The 12,460-nt window shown below is 41.8% G+C and overlaps 1 protein-coding gene across 6 annotated transcripts in view; it reads right to left on the bottom strand.

Annotated features, from left to right (window-relative positions):
* The window catches only part of SETBP1 (SET binding protein 1), a 409,906-nt gene that overhangs the window by 353,245 nt on the left and 44,201 nt on the right, over positions 1 to 12,460 (bottom strand). The window contains exon 1 of one of the 6 annotated variants that reach the window (XM_070778562.1): positions 1 to 12,460. This exon is cut by the window's left edge and continues 97,903 nt beyond it. The exons of the other annotated variants lie outside the window; for them this stretch is intronic. The gene's annotated coding sequence lies outside the window, so the exon portion shown is untranslated. 6 annotated transcript variants of the gene reach the window in all.

The raw sequence follows: 12,460 nt of genomic DNA, 5'->3' as shown, positions 1-12,460 counted from the left end.
AGGAAATGGCAACCCACTCCAGTATTCTTGCCTGGAGAATCCCAGGGACGGCAGAGCCTGGTGGGCTGCTGTCTATGGGGTCGCACAGAGTCGGACACGACTGAAGCGACTTAGCAGCAGCAGCAGCTACTCTGTCCTTCTTGGCTTCTTGCAGCCTGACCCATCACCTTCCAAGTAGTTATTGAAATCATTCTTTGTTCTAGTTAAACATCTATGTGCCCAAGTGTTGTCAATATTGAGTCAAGTTCCTGAATTTCAACATTTTTTCTTCCAATTAATTATACTCTTCATTTTCCACAAAGGGAGAGCATTCTCCTCCAAAGGAAGCTACAGAATGCCTGGGGAGGGGCACTGTTGAATTCAGCTCCCCACTAACACAGACCACCTTGATGTCCATACTCAACCTACAATCCCTCTTGACTTGAACTCACAATCTCAGGCTTCCACAGGTCACTCTTTAAGCACATTTCAACTAAATTCTTTGCCCCATACCAAATCCCCTTTCTCTGGATGCTCTTATCCAACAAATATTGAAAAATTTAACTTTGATTTTCTAACTCCACAATGTTTAATTAATAAACATCTCTACATAGATTTCTACATGGATGTACAGGTAACCTCATCTCCACTTGCTTGTTGTAGAGCAAAATTCCTTACATGGAGGAATGGAATATAACGTAATTTTATACTGTCCAGAAGTTATTCATATAGTCAATTAGCACTCACTGAATAACTTACTAGGTATAAGGTGCTATGCTAAGTGCTGCAGGGAATACCAATAAATTAAATCCTTTAACCCCAAAAGAGATTTCCTAATAAAAGGGAGAAAGCAACATAAAAAGTAAACAATTGAAATAGCTCAAAAGAAGAAATGTGACAATGGGAACACATTTTGCTACTGAACAACTGACACTGGCGAACGTATGCTAGGCATTCAGGAAAGGAAGCTGTGTGCTGAGGAATCAGGAAGGAGGGGCCTCTTCACGGAAAGGTGACTACTGGCCCAATGAGGAAGAGAGAGGAAGGCATTTAAGGTCACAGTAATGTGAACAGAAGAATGGAAATGGGAAATAGCCAGGGAATGAGCAAACCACTCAGAAAATAGTGAGAGACAAGTCTTTAAATAACAGTTTGGGTGAATCTGGAAGCCTTTTTGAATATCACACTTTATATCACTGTCCTTTTATGTCTTGTAAAAACAATGGCATTTACAAGGGCCTAAGTCAATCCATGGTTTTACCAGGTGGCTCAGTGGTAAAGAATCCGCCTACCAATGCAGGAGACACGGGTTCGATCCCTAGGTCAGAAAGATCCCCTGGAGAAGGAAATGACAACCCACTCCAGTATTCTTGCCTGGGAAATCTCAAGGACAGAGGAGCCTGGCAGGCTACAGCCCATGGGGTCTCAAAAGAGTTGGACACGACTTAGCAAATAAACAACAGTCAGTCCATACACGACCAACGTACACAAGAGAGCTCAAAAGCTAGCAGGATGTACACTCAGTCTTTGGGAAGGCCCAGGGAAGAAGCTAAAACTGGCACAGAGTAGGGAGTTAATTAATAGTTCACAAATGACAAATCCAGATATATGAAAGGGTGTAGAGACTCCCTCCAGCAATAAGCATCACATCTTACCCTCATATCACATTTATAGTATACAAAATTTTATACTGCCTGTGTCTGATCTTGCTCTTTTATCTCCTTCTAGAAATTATCTTACCCTGTGTTCTGGAAAGTCCTCTGGAGAAGGCCTCAAGAGGTCTTCTGATTTTCAGCCCTTGTTCTTGAACCCATTTGCTGAGATCTGGGATTTGCAGTCCCATCCTCACTCACTCCTTCCCCCAGCTCCTTGGAAGTCTTGAACTGTGGTGGGAGGGAGGGAACTCCAATCCACCTGATTTACGGTACATGCCCTCAGGGCTTCTCAGCCACAAGTCTGTGGATTCACAAATCATTCACAAACTGATCAATTTCCTTATCTACACGTGAAGTTGGCAGGGAGGTCAGAGAGGATGGAAGTGAAGACTCCTTACTCTCCCGTGGACAGTGGGCAGAGGCTGTCGCAACCACTCCATCCAAAAGCCAATTCATCTTCAGAATTTCCTGAGGACAGCTTGTAATTCAAAGGCCACAGTCCCCTTGACAGGGCACTGAAAGAGGGTTTTGTTTTCCACAAAAAGGGAAATTGAGGTTTTTGTGGTAAAAGAGAAGGATGTAGAATCAGCCACGTAATGGTTTATTCACAGCTTGACCCCTCCCCAAACCCACAGAGATATTGGAACTGAGACTCCTCTCTGTCATGAGTCATGCAGACGTGCACAGGCCTGGTGGACTTAGGAATGAAAACACCAGTTGGCCCAGTGTGTACAAGCACTGGGGACAATGATGTGATTCAAGGATGAGGCGTTCAGTCCCTTGACTATAATGTGGAGAGACAGGCCTGAAGACAGGGTTGTCTGGGTCTAATAGAGCCGACAGGTCCTCTCAGAGGCCGGAGCGGCTATCACTTTGGGGGCTTGTCATTTGAGCTCATCACAGCTGACTTTTCCACTGCCATCCCCAACTTCCAAATTAATTATTTACTTACCAGAGATTCAGCTTGGCTATGTCAGATGGAAATAGCAGGGGTGTAGTTGTAGGTCACATGGGAGGGCATTTAAACAGAAAGAGAAGATGCCATTCAGACCATGACCACCTCTGACAGAGACGGAAGCTGCTCGGTACTCTTAAACGGCTCTATGATCCTTATACCTTTTTTCCTCATCTAGCTCTGGAAACAGAAACAGAGGGATGCACTGATCCCAGAACCGCCCCCTGAGAGTTGTTTTTTGATTGAATTCTTTCTTGTCCCAAAATCAGAATCCTGGGGGGTGTGGGGGGGGGAATGTGTATTCTCTGGTTCTGGTTTGTCAGGGTTTTTAAAGGGTCCTAAGCGGCTGGGAGGCCCGGCACAGGAGGGGCTCAGCCATCACTGTGAGCTCTGTTTGCTGGCAGAAGGACAGGTGTTAAGTTACATGTTTAGGGAGTGTGAACGCCAGGAAGGGACCTGGTGGGTGCCAGCCAAAGCAGCGAGGTCAATACCTCCTTCTGTACCAGCTCTTCCTGGAGACCAAAACAACAAGCCATCCTTTGGCTTCAGGTTCCTGAAAAGACCTGAACTGTTCTTGTTTACTGTTCTAAGAGGCTGCACAGCTCTTTTTTTTTTTTTTTTTTAAGTAATTTATTTCGTTGAATTAAAGACCTCAGAAAGGCAACAGTACATGAAGTAAGGGCTAAACAGGACATGTTTACAGAGCCCTTATCTTTAGCAGTAAGGGTTTAAATAAATGCAACGTCCAAGATGGTTGCTTCTGTTGAAGGTGCAAGGGTGAGAAACAGCACTCTATGCATGTTGGAAACATCTTTACTTATTTATATGTCCTGACACAGGCTTTGGGTTTTCCTCCTTCACTGGATGCCTGCTCAGCACACCAAATTTGAGTGGGGAGGAGATTGCGATTGTATATATGCAGAAGACAGCAGGGGCTAAGGGCAGGCAACCTCTTCAGCCAAATTGCAGCACGCTAAAGAAAATAAAATCTCAGAGCCCTGCTCATCTTCAAGGAGCAGTAAGGTAAATTCCAAGAAGACCATATTTAGATATGAATTTCAACCAATTCTATTCTCTTAATAAGGCTATGTGATCATCTATTTGAATAGTAATTGGGTTTCTTAGGAGAAGGCAATGGCACCCCACTCCAGTACTCTTGCCTGGAAAATCCCGTGGATGGAGGAGCCTGGAAGGCTGCAGTCCGTGGGGTCGCAGAGTCGGACATGGCTGTGCGACTTCACTTTCACTTTTCACTTTTCACTTTCATGCACTGGAGAAGGAAATGGCAACTCACTCCAGTGTTCTTGCCTGGAGAATCCCAGGGATGGGGGAGCCTGGTGGGCTGCCGTCTATGGGGTCGCACAGAGTCAGACACGACTGAAGCGACTTAACAGCAGCAGGTTTCTTAGGTCAGTTCTGAATCTGAATCCTCCATGCAAAGTCCAGCATTGTATGCACAGTCCCACACCACGTTATTCATCAAGTAGATCTAGACAGTCCCAGCTCAAAACCTAAGAATGCATAACTCACAAATACATATATCTACACACACCCCAGCCAATGGAATTTGGTGATAAAGAAAACAGGTCAAAATAGGATCAGACATGGCATAAGGAAGAGGGAAAGAAGTCTAACCAGACATTACTGAAATTCTGACTCTTATTAAGGCAAGAAATCAGAATGACAATGATGATTCTATAAGAATCTATGAGTCTAAACAGACATGGAACATTTTACTTTATATGGGTGACACATTGACCAGGTGAGCAGTCTTATCCTCACATTCGACAGATGAGGAAAACGAGAGTGGGAGACCGTGTGTTTATAAGTGGCAGAAACAGGACCTGACCAAGGTCTGCCTGATTACAGTCAGTTTCAACTCTTTCTGCAGTTTATAGAGAATATAAGAATGTGTGTGTGTGTGGAGGGTGTGTGCACACGTGCATACACATGTGGATGCTTGAGAGAGAGATTCTCAATTCCTATAATCACTGTAACTCCATTCAACCCAGGGTCTTGGTCGAGTAGAGTAAAATATACAACCAATATGATCAGGATATTAATTAATAGGTCAAAATTTTTCTAAGGTTGGTCAGATGAAGATAAACCCAGAGCCAGAACCCAGGTCTCTTGGCTCCTGATTCAGGGCTCTTTAAGCCACTGAACAAGGGTCTTCCCCAGAAGGACTGTAACAATCTCAAAAACTTTTTGGAGGACCTATTTTCTGTCAGGAACATATCAATTAAACAAGTGGTTCCTTTCTCTCCTGTGGGCATGCAGAAAAAGCAGGACTTTTACAAGCCTAACAATCTAGGATGGCCTTACTGACTGGCTTGGCCAATAGAATGTAGCAGAAGTGACATTTATTCATTCTGAGACTAGTATATAAGAAGTCTCAAAGCTCCCACCCAATTCTTCTAGAAGGATATTGGGGGGGAAATCCAGCTATGCTGAGACTGACATGCTGTGGAGAAACTCAAGTCAGCCATATTGAGGGGCTGTGTGTGGAGAAAGCAGCTCGAAGACGGCCCCAGCTACACCAGGCATCCTAGGCCAGGCACCAGAAGTGCCCAGCAGACACAACGCAGAGAGGAGAGAGACCCAGCCAACAGCTAGAGACAGTCACAAAATCCCGGAATGCATGCTGCCCCAGCCACTCCAGATGAGTTCCAGGCCACTGAAGAGCAGAAATGAGCCATCCCTACCATGCTCATCTACAACATGGAGAGCACAGTAGAATAAAAGGGCTATAATTTTACTGCCACTAAGTTTCAGGGTGGTCTGTTACACAGCAGCTAAACTATGAGAACAACTTCTATCTCCAGCAAAAAGGGCTCCTAGCATGATCCAAGCATCTAGAACACACGGGACCATCTGAGCCTTTTCTTCCCCAGCCACAGCCACAGCTTTCTCATCCACCTCCTTGGTGACCCTCTTGGGCCACTGGGCAATGCTGAAAAGAAAAGAATCAGTTGAAAGTCTAAAAAAAGAATAGAGGCAAAACAGGTAGCAGATGTCAAATGCCCTCCTCTTGGTAGGCAGAAGCGATACATAAGAGGCTCTTGGATGCAAAGATCAGGCAACACAAGTTGTGAGCATGTAGAAAGTTTCTGAAAAAGGAGGTTCGGAAAAGGCATGTGATAAAGGAGACAACTGGAGAAAAGAAAACCCTGAGTATAAGAGGCATGAGGTGGGCTCCTCATTGCTTTCCTCCCCCAGGCCCTTTGCACATTTCCACGTCAAAGCTCACACCGTGCTCCCCAGACTCTCCCTGGCTCCATCATTCAGGATGGAATTGAATTCACTCTCTGCATCCTCAAGGACTCCAGCAAAATCTCTCCTTCTCTAACAGCCTACTGATTGACATCTCTCTTATCTTTCTTCTTAGTTTCCCATGTTTGTCTTCTCCCTACAACTGGAATAAAAATTGAGGGCAGAACCTACGTTATTAGGTTGGTGCAAACGTAACTGTGGTTTTTGCGTTGTTGAAATTTGCCATTTGATATTAGAATACATTCTTAATTACTGTGGTTTCTGTTATACATCATTTAATGTGAAGTCCTTGCTTTAAATTTTTGCTAATGAATTATTACTTGCTGTTTATTTTATACGTATTTTTGACTATGGAAATGATGTTAGACAAAGCAAATTCGAGGGATTTTCTTATTTGAGTTCATAATGGGTTGTAAAGCAGTAGAGACAACTTACAACATCAACAACACATTTGGCCTGGGAACTGCTCATGAACATACAGTGCAATAGTAGTTCAAGAAGTTTTGCAGAGGAGATGAGAGCCTTAAAGATGAAGAGTACAGTGGCCAGGCCATTGGAAGGTGACAGCAACCAACTGAGAATAATCATGGAAGCTGATCCTCTGACAACTACATGAGAAACTGCCGAAGAACTCAATGTCAACCCTTCTAGGGTCGCTCAGCATTTGAAGCAAATTGAAAAGGTGAAACATCTCAGTAAGTCGGTACTCCAAGAGCTGATCACATGTCACAAATATCGTCATTCTGAAGCGCTGTCTTCTTATTCTATGCAACAACAGCGGACCATTTCTCTGTATGATTGTGACGTGTGATGAAAAAGTGGATTTTATATGACAACCAGTAGCAACCGACTCCGTGGTTGGACCAATAAAAAGCTCCAAAGCACTTCCCAAAGCCAAGCTTGCATCAAAAAAAGGGTCATGGTCACTGTTTGGTGGTCTGCTGCCATTCTGATTGACTACAGCATTCTGAATCCTGGCAAAACCGTCGCATCTGAGAAGTGTGCTCAGCAAGTCAGTGAGATGCACCAAAAACGGCAACACCTGCAGCTGGCATAGGTCAACAGAAAGGGCCCAATTCTTCTTCTTGACACTGCCCACAGACGGCACACCTAATATGAATACATTGCTTCCCTTCACATTCCACAGTACCGGGGCCAGATCTGAACTAGTCCTATTCAGTATGTCTCCAGGGACTAAAATGTAGTACTACCCACATACCAGGGCAAGCTCCAGCCTCTCTACTCCATGTGTGCATGCTCAGTCACTCAACGGTGTCCGACTCTGCGACCCCATGGACTGTAGCCCACCAGGCTCCTCTGTCCATGGGAATTCTCCAGGTTGCCATGCCGTCCTCCAGGGGATCTACCCAACCCAGGAACAGAACCTGAGTCTCCTTCATTGGCAGGCAGATTCTTTACCACCGCACCACCTGGGAAGCCCCCTCACTACTCCAGGTTTCTGCAAATGTTTCCTGATGTGTTTTCAAGAACTTAACTCACATGGATGCATGGCTAAAGTTCACTTCATAAGTAGGCTTCTGGAAAGACAGGTCTACACTACAGTTTCTGCATCCCTTCTTCATAGGCTTCTGATACCACAACTTCAATGGAAACACTCTCCCGAAAGTCAGTGACCAATGTTGCCAAAGCCTGTGCTACATAAAGCATGCACTCCTGTGGCTCTTGGGATTTCTTCTATACTGGTCCATCACTCTTCGTAAATGTTTTTCTTCTCCTTATCTCTTAGGTGCCTATAATCCCCAAGGTCTTTCTACAACCCTCAGACTCTACAAGTTGCTCCAGGCAAATTAAACCACACCCATGATTTCCCTTGAAACTGGAAACTCAACAGGAATCAAACACCTTACCATTCTTTCTCCTAACCAGCTCTTCTTTATGAATGTAATATCCATTTACTTAGGAGATAAATTCCATCTCCTCATTCAACAACTAAATCCTATTAGCTGGAGTCCCACAGATTCTACTTGCTTAGTGCCTTGTGAATCTATTTACCTCTGATGACGTCCCTTGTCACCAGTGTGTTTCAGGTTTTTATCACTTCTCACCTAGATTTATGTCAAAGGCCTCCAACCTCTCTCCCCTATGATCTACTCTCCACACAGCTCTCCATGTGACCTTTCCAGAATGTAATTCTGTCCAGGTCATTCCTGAGTCTAAAATAAATCAGAATTTTCAGGATAAAATTCAACCTCCTTGTACACAAGAACCAAGAACAGTGATTCAAAGTGAGCTCTAGAGCCAGACTACAAGGGTTCAATTCTAACCTCCTCCTCTTCCTAGTTCTTATGCCTCAGTTTTCTCAATTATACAGTAGAATTAAGCTATCTCCTAGGTTTTTATGGGGATTTCATGAAGTAAACAGGTGAAGGGCTTAGAACTCTATCCAGCATATAGTAAGGATGCAACAAATATTATTTAGTTCCTATCTGCATTCTTCCCATTGCTCAGCCCTCATCACTGCTCCCAACTCACTTTGTGTCATGAATACAAGCAGAACTACTTGTATTTCCTCTAATCAAACCTGTGTTTTACGACACAGGCCTGTATCCAGGCCATTCTTCCTTTGTGGGATGTCCATTCTCCTCCTGAGTCCAAGTGCTTCCTCTTGTCCCTCAAAACTTTGCTCCAAGGGTTACCTTTCTTTCCATCCCTGAAGCTTTCTGTTCACTGCATTTAGTATATTCTTTTATAATTTCTACTTTATTTGCCTGTCTTTCTCAAGTTTGTGTGATTCTTTTCATTTTTATTGATGTATAGTTAATATACAATATTATACAAGTTTCAGATGGACAGCAGAGTGATTCACAATTTTTAAAGGGTAGGTCCAGTTATAGTTATTATAAAATATTGGCTATATTCTCTGTGTTGTACAATATGCCCTGTAGTTTATTATTCTATGCACAGTTTGTATTTCTTAATCTCTTACCCCTATTCTTTCCCTCTCTCCTTCCCTCTCCCTACTGGTAAGCACTAGCTTGTTCTTTACTTCCATAAGTCTGTTTCTTTTTTGTTATATTCACTCATTTTTTGTATTTTTTAGATTCCACATGTAAGTGATATCATCAAATACTTATCTTTCTCTGTCTGACTTACTTCACTTAGCATAATACCCTCCAAGTTCTTCCATATTGTTGTAAAAATGAATGGCAAAATTTCATTCTTTTTTATGGCTGAGTAATAGTCCACTGTGTGTGTGTGTGTGTGTGTGTGTGTGTGTGTGTGTGTGTACCACATCTTTATCCATTCATCTGTTAATAAACTCTTAGATTGTTTCTATATCTTGGCAACTGTAAATAATACTGCTATGAACGCTGGGGTGCATATATCTCTTCAAATTGGTATTTTAATTTTACCCAGATATATATCCAGCAATAGAATTGCTGGATCATATGGTGGCTGTTTTTAGCTTTTTGAGAAATCTCCATACTGTTCCCTACACTGGCTGTACCAATTTACATTCCCACCAACAGTGTATAAGCGTTCCCTTTTCTCCACAGCCTTGCCAACATTTGTTATTTGTGTTCTTTTTGATGATATCCATTCTAACCAATGTGAGGTGATATCTCATTGTGGTTTTAATTTGCATTTCTCTGATGATTAATGATGTTGAGCATCTTTTCATGTTCCTGTTGGCCATCTGTATGTCTTCTTTGGAAAAATGTCTATTCAGGTCTTCTGCCCATTTTTTAAATTGGTTTGTTTGCTTGTTTGAAGTCAAGTTGTATGAACTGCTTATATGTTTTGGATATTAACCCCTTAGCAGTCACATCATTTGCAACTATTTCCCTTTATTCAGTAGGTTGTCTTTTCACTCTGTCTATGGGTTCCTTTGCTCTGCAAAAACTTTTAAGTGTGTCTGATTTGTTTTTAATTTATTTCCTTTGCTTTAGGAGACACAGCCAAAAAAAATGTTGCTGTGATTTATAAAAGTTTGTGTGATTTTTGAAGGAAGATGACACATCTTGGATTTTATATTCTTAATATTGAGGGCAATGACTGCCTCAGAATCTGAACTCATTCATTGTTAGTGGAATAGATAAATGACCACTATGGGACATTACTAGCAGGTACCCAGATGCACCTTAAATTTGACTACTTGCACTTAAAACAATGCACTTTTCAATCATGTATACCTTCTGTGATTTTTAATAGACTGCAAATAAATTTAGCACAGAGAAATGTGATATCAAGAGAGACGACCTGTTCTGAGAACCACAAGTTTCTAATAGTGAACAGCCACTAAATATCCCAAAGGTTTCACTTTGCCCTAATCCCTGACTGGCCTGCTACCTGGAATAAATCAGATAGTACCACACTGGAGTTTTAAGGAAGTAGCCAAGCTGCACTAATGTGATCACAAGGAGAAGAGGAGTATGACTCAGTCTCTCAGATTCAGCATATTCCTAAGCAATGAGTCTTGAATAAGAGAAGATTCTGGTTTCTTCCTGAGATAGCCTTCATTCATTCTGTAGATGGACTTCATAAGTGGCAACATAACAAATGAGGGACTGTATGAATAGTACTTCTAAGGATCTCCCCTCAAATCAAGTCTCTTTTTTTACCAGGTATAAGTGATCTGGGTTTCAGTTTAGGGTCTTAGAGAAGTGTTACCAACTCTTTAGTATAGCTTCTGTGTTAAAAGGCAGGGTTACAAAGAGGAATACTTTAACCCAAAAAGGGAAAAAGCATCTAAGCCCAGAACTATACACCACTGGAAAGGGTACTCACAAAGCACAATGGCAGCTAAGTGTCCACTGGGAATAGCAGCATGGTCCATTTCACCTATAAGAATTCAATTCTAGGAAGGTGGTCAAGATTTCACATTTAGGGTGTTTTGAGACCTTGGTGACAACATAATAGGAGTTGCTTAAATGAGTCTTGTTCTCATTAGGGTTGGAGGGAACATTCTAGATACCTCAAATCATATAGTTGCCAACTACTAACAGAGCTCATACAAAGAAAGTATCTGCCAGCTATCCACTCTCCTGAACTCAAAGGTAATTCCTGCCATTCAGCGCAAAAGCTGCCTCTAGAACAGCAAGTTTCTCATCTAAATGCATCTTTGTGAGACACAGAAGACATTCAGCAACAAATTCTTAAATGCTTTCAGATGAAAATGAAATGATGATAAGGCCCTTGAAGACAGGAACCTCAACAGATAGCATTTATCATAATCTCTACCCCAAAGTAGATTACACAGGACACTGACAGTGGGAAAAAAAAAGTAAAGGCTTGTTTTTCTTTGGGAAATCAAAATATATACAAACACATACATTTCTATATATATCCTGACCAAATATATGAGTCAAATGTATTGGGTTGGCCAAAAAGTTCATTCTAGTTTTTCCATTACTCAATTTTATGGTCAACCCAACATTTAACACTTCCTGAGAGCTCAAACACTGAGTAACTCAAACTAAACATGCTTCATTTAGGATCTGAAAAGTGAGACTGAAGCATGCTTAGACTGTTAAAAAAAAAAAAAAAAAAGCTGTTAACATGTTCTATTCTTGCACTTGAATAATGCTTTCAACTTTCCAAGATCCTCTGATAGCCATCACCTCCACACCCCCTCCTCCTCACTAGGATCAATGGTAAAGGGATTTATCTCCCCAGTTGACCCCAGAATGTGAAAGCAGAAACCAGAGTGGGAACATGGCTATCATACAACAATTTAGCTAGGGCCTTTCACCTTGGACCCTTCTTCTCGTATTACACCAAAAACAAGTTATGGAACAGAGCAGACAATAGTGGTTTGAGGCATTTGTTAAAACTAGGCCTCCAGAAAATCTTTGTTTACCTTAAAAATTGAATAAATGTCAAGTATAGTTCATTTGAAAGCAAGCATATCATGAAATTTAAAAGCATTACTATTACATACTACTGTAATATTAAGACCTCTAAACTGCAAATGGGGGCTCATATAGCATCATGATTAAGAATATGAACTTTCAAATCAGATAACCTAACTTCAAGTAGTCACACTCTTATACACTTGTACTTATAACTTATATTCTCCTACACTTTGTTAAGCTATCTAACCTCCCCAAGCCACAGTGTACTTATCAGCAAACTAGGAATAATAAGACTTAACCTCTTGGAGCTGTTGGGAGGAATACATATAAATTTGTATGTAAAGGCCTTAACTCGGTGCCTAATATACAAAATTTAAGAGGTAGCAATTAACATTAGCTTATTCATAATCTCTTTTAGTAAGTTCCAACTTCAGGCCCTACAACAAAGCAAAGTTTCTACCTCCCTCAAAAAGAAAATAATAGGTATCTAGGACTATCGGAATGAACTAAAGCCCAAAAGCTTGAAATGTCACTTACAGATTACTTTGTAACAATTCACATTAGTTAGTTGTTAAAGTTGAAAATTTAGATAAGAATTTCATGAAGTTTTCACAGGGCTCCTAAACTAACAGAAGAGAAAGTCCCTCCTGAACTAAAAAGCCAAAAAAACTTCAGAGGGGAAGGAATCTTCCAGAGACCTACTCAAGGTTCCATGAAGGTACCCAGTTCTGATTTCCTCCAGGCTGAGAACCAGGAGAGACCCACCCCCTTTGAAGCTTCTC

The sequence above is a fragment of the Bos indicus genome, chromosome 24 (assembly GCF_029378745.1).
Source record: "Bos indicus isolate NIAB-ARS_2022 breed Sahiwal x Tharparkar chromosome 24, NIAB-ARS_B.indTharparkar_mat_pri_1.0, whole genome shotgun sequence".
Lineage (NCBI taxonomy): Eukaryota > Metazoa > Chordata > Mammalia > Artiodactyla > Bovidae > Bos > Bos indicus.
The sequence above is the reverse complement of the archived record's forward strand: the minus strand, read 5'-3'. Positions and strand labels throughout refer to the sequence as shown.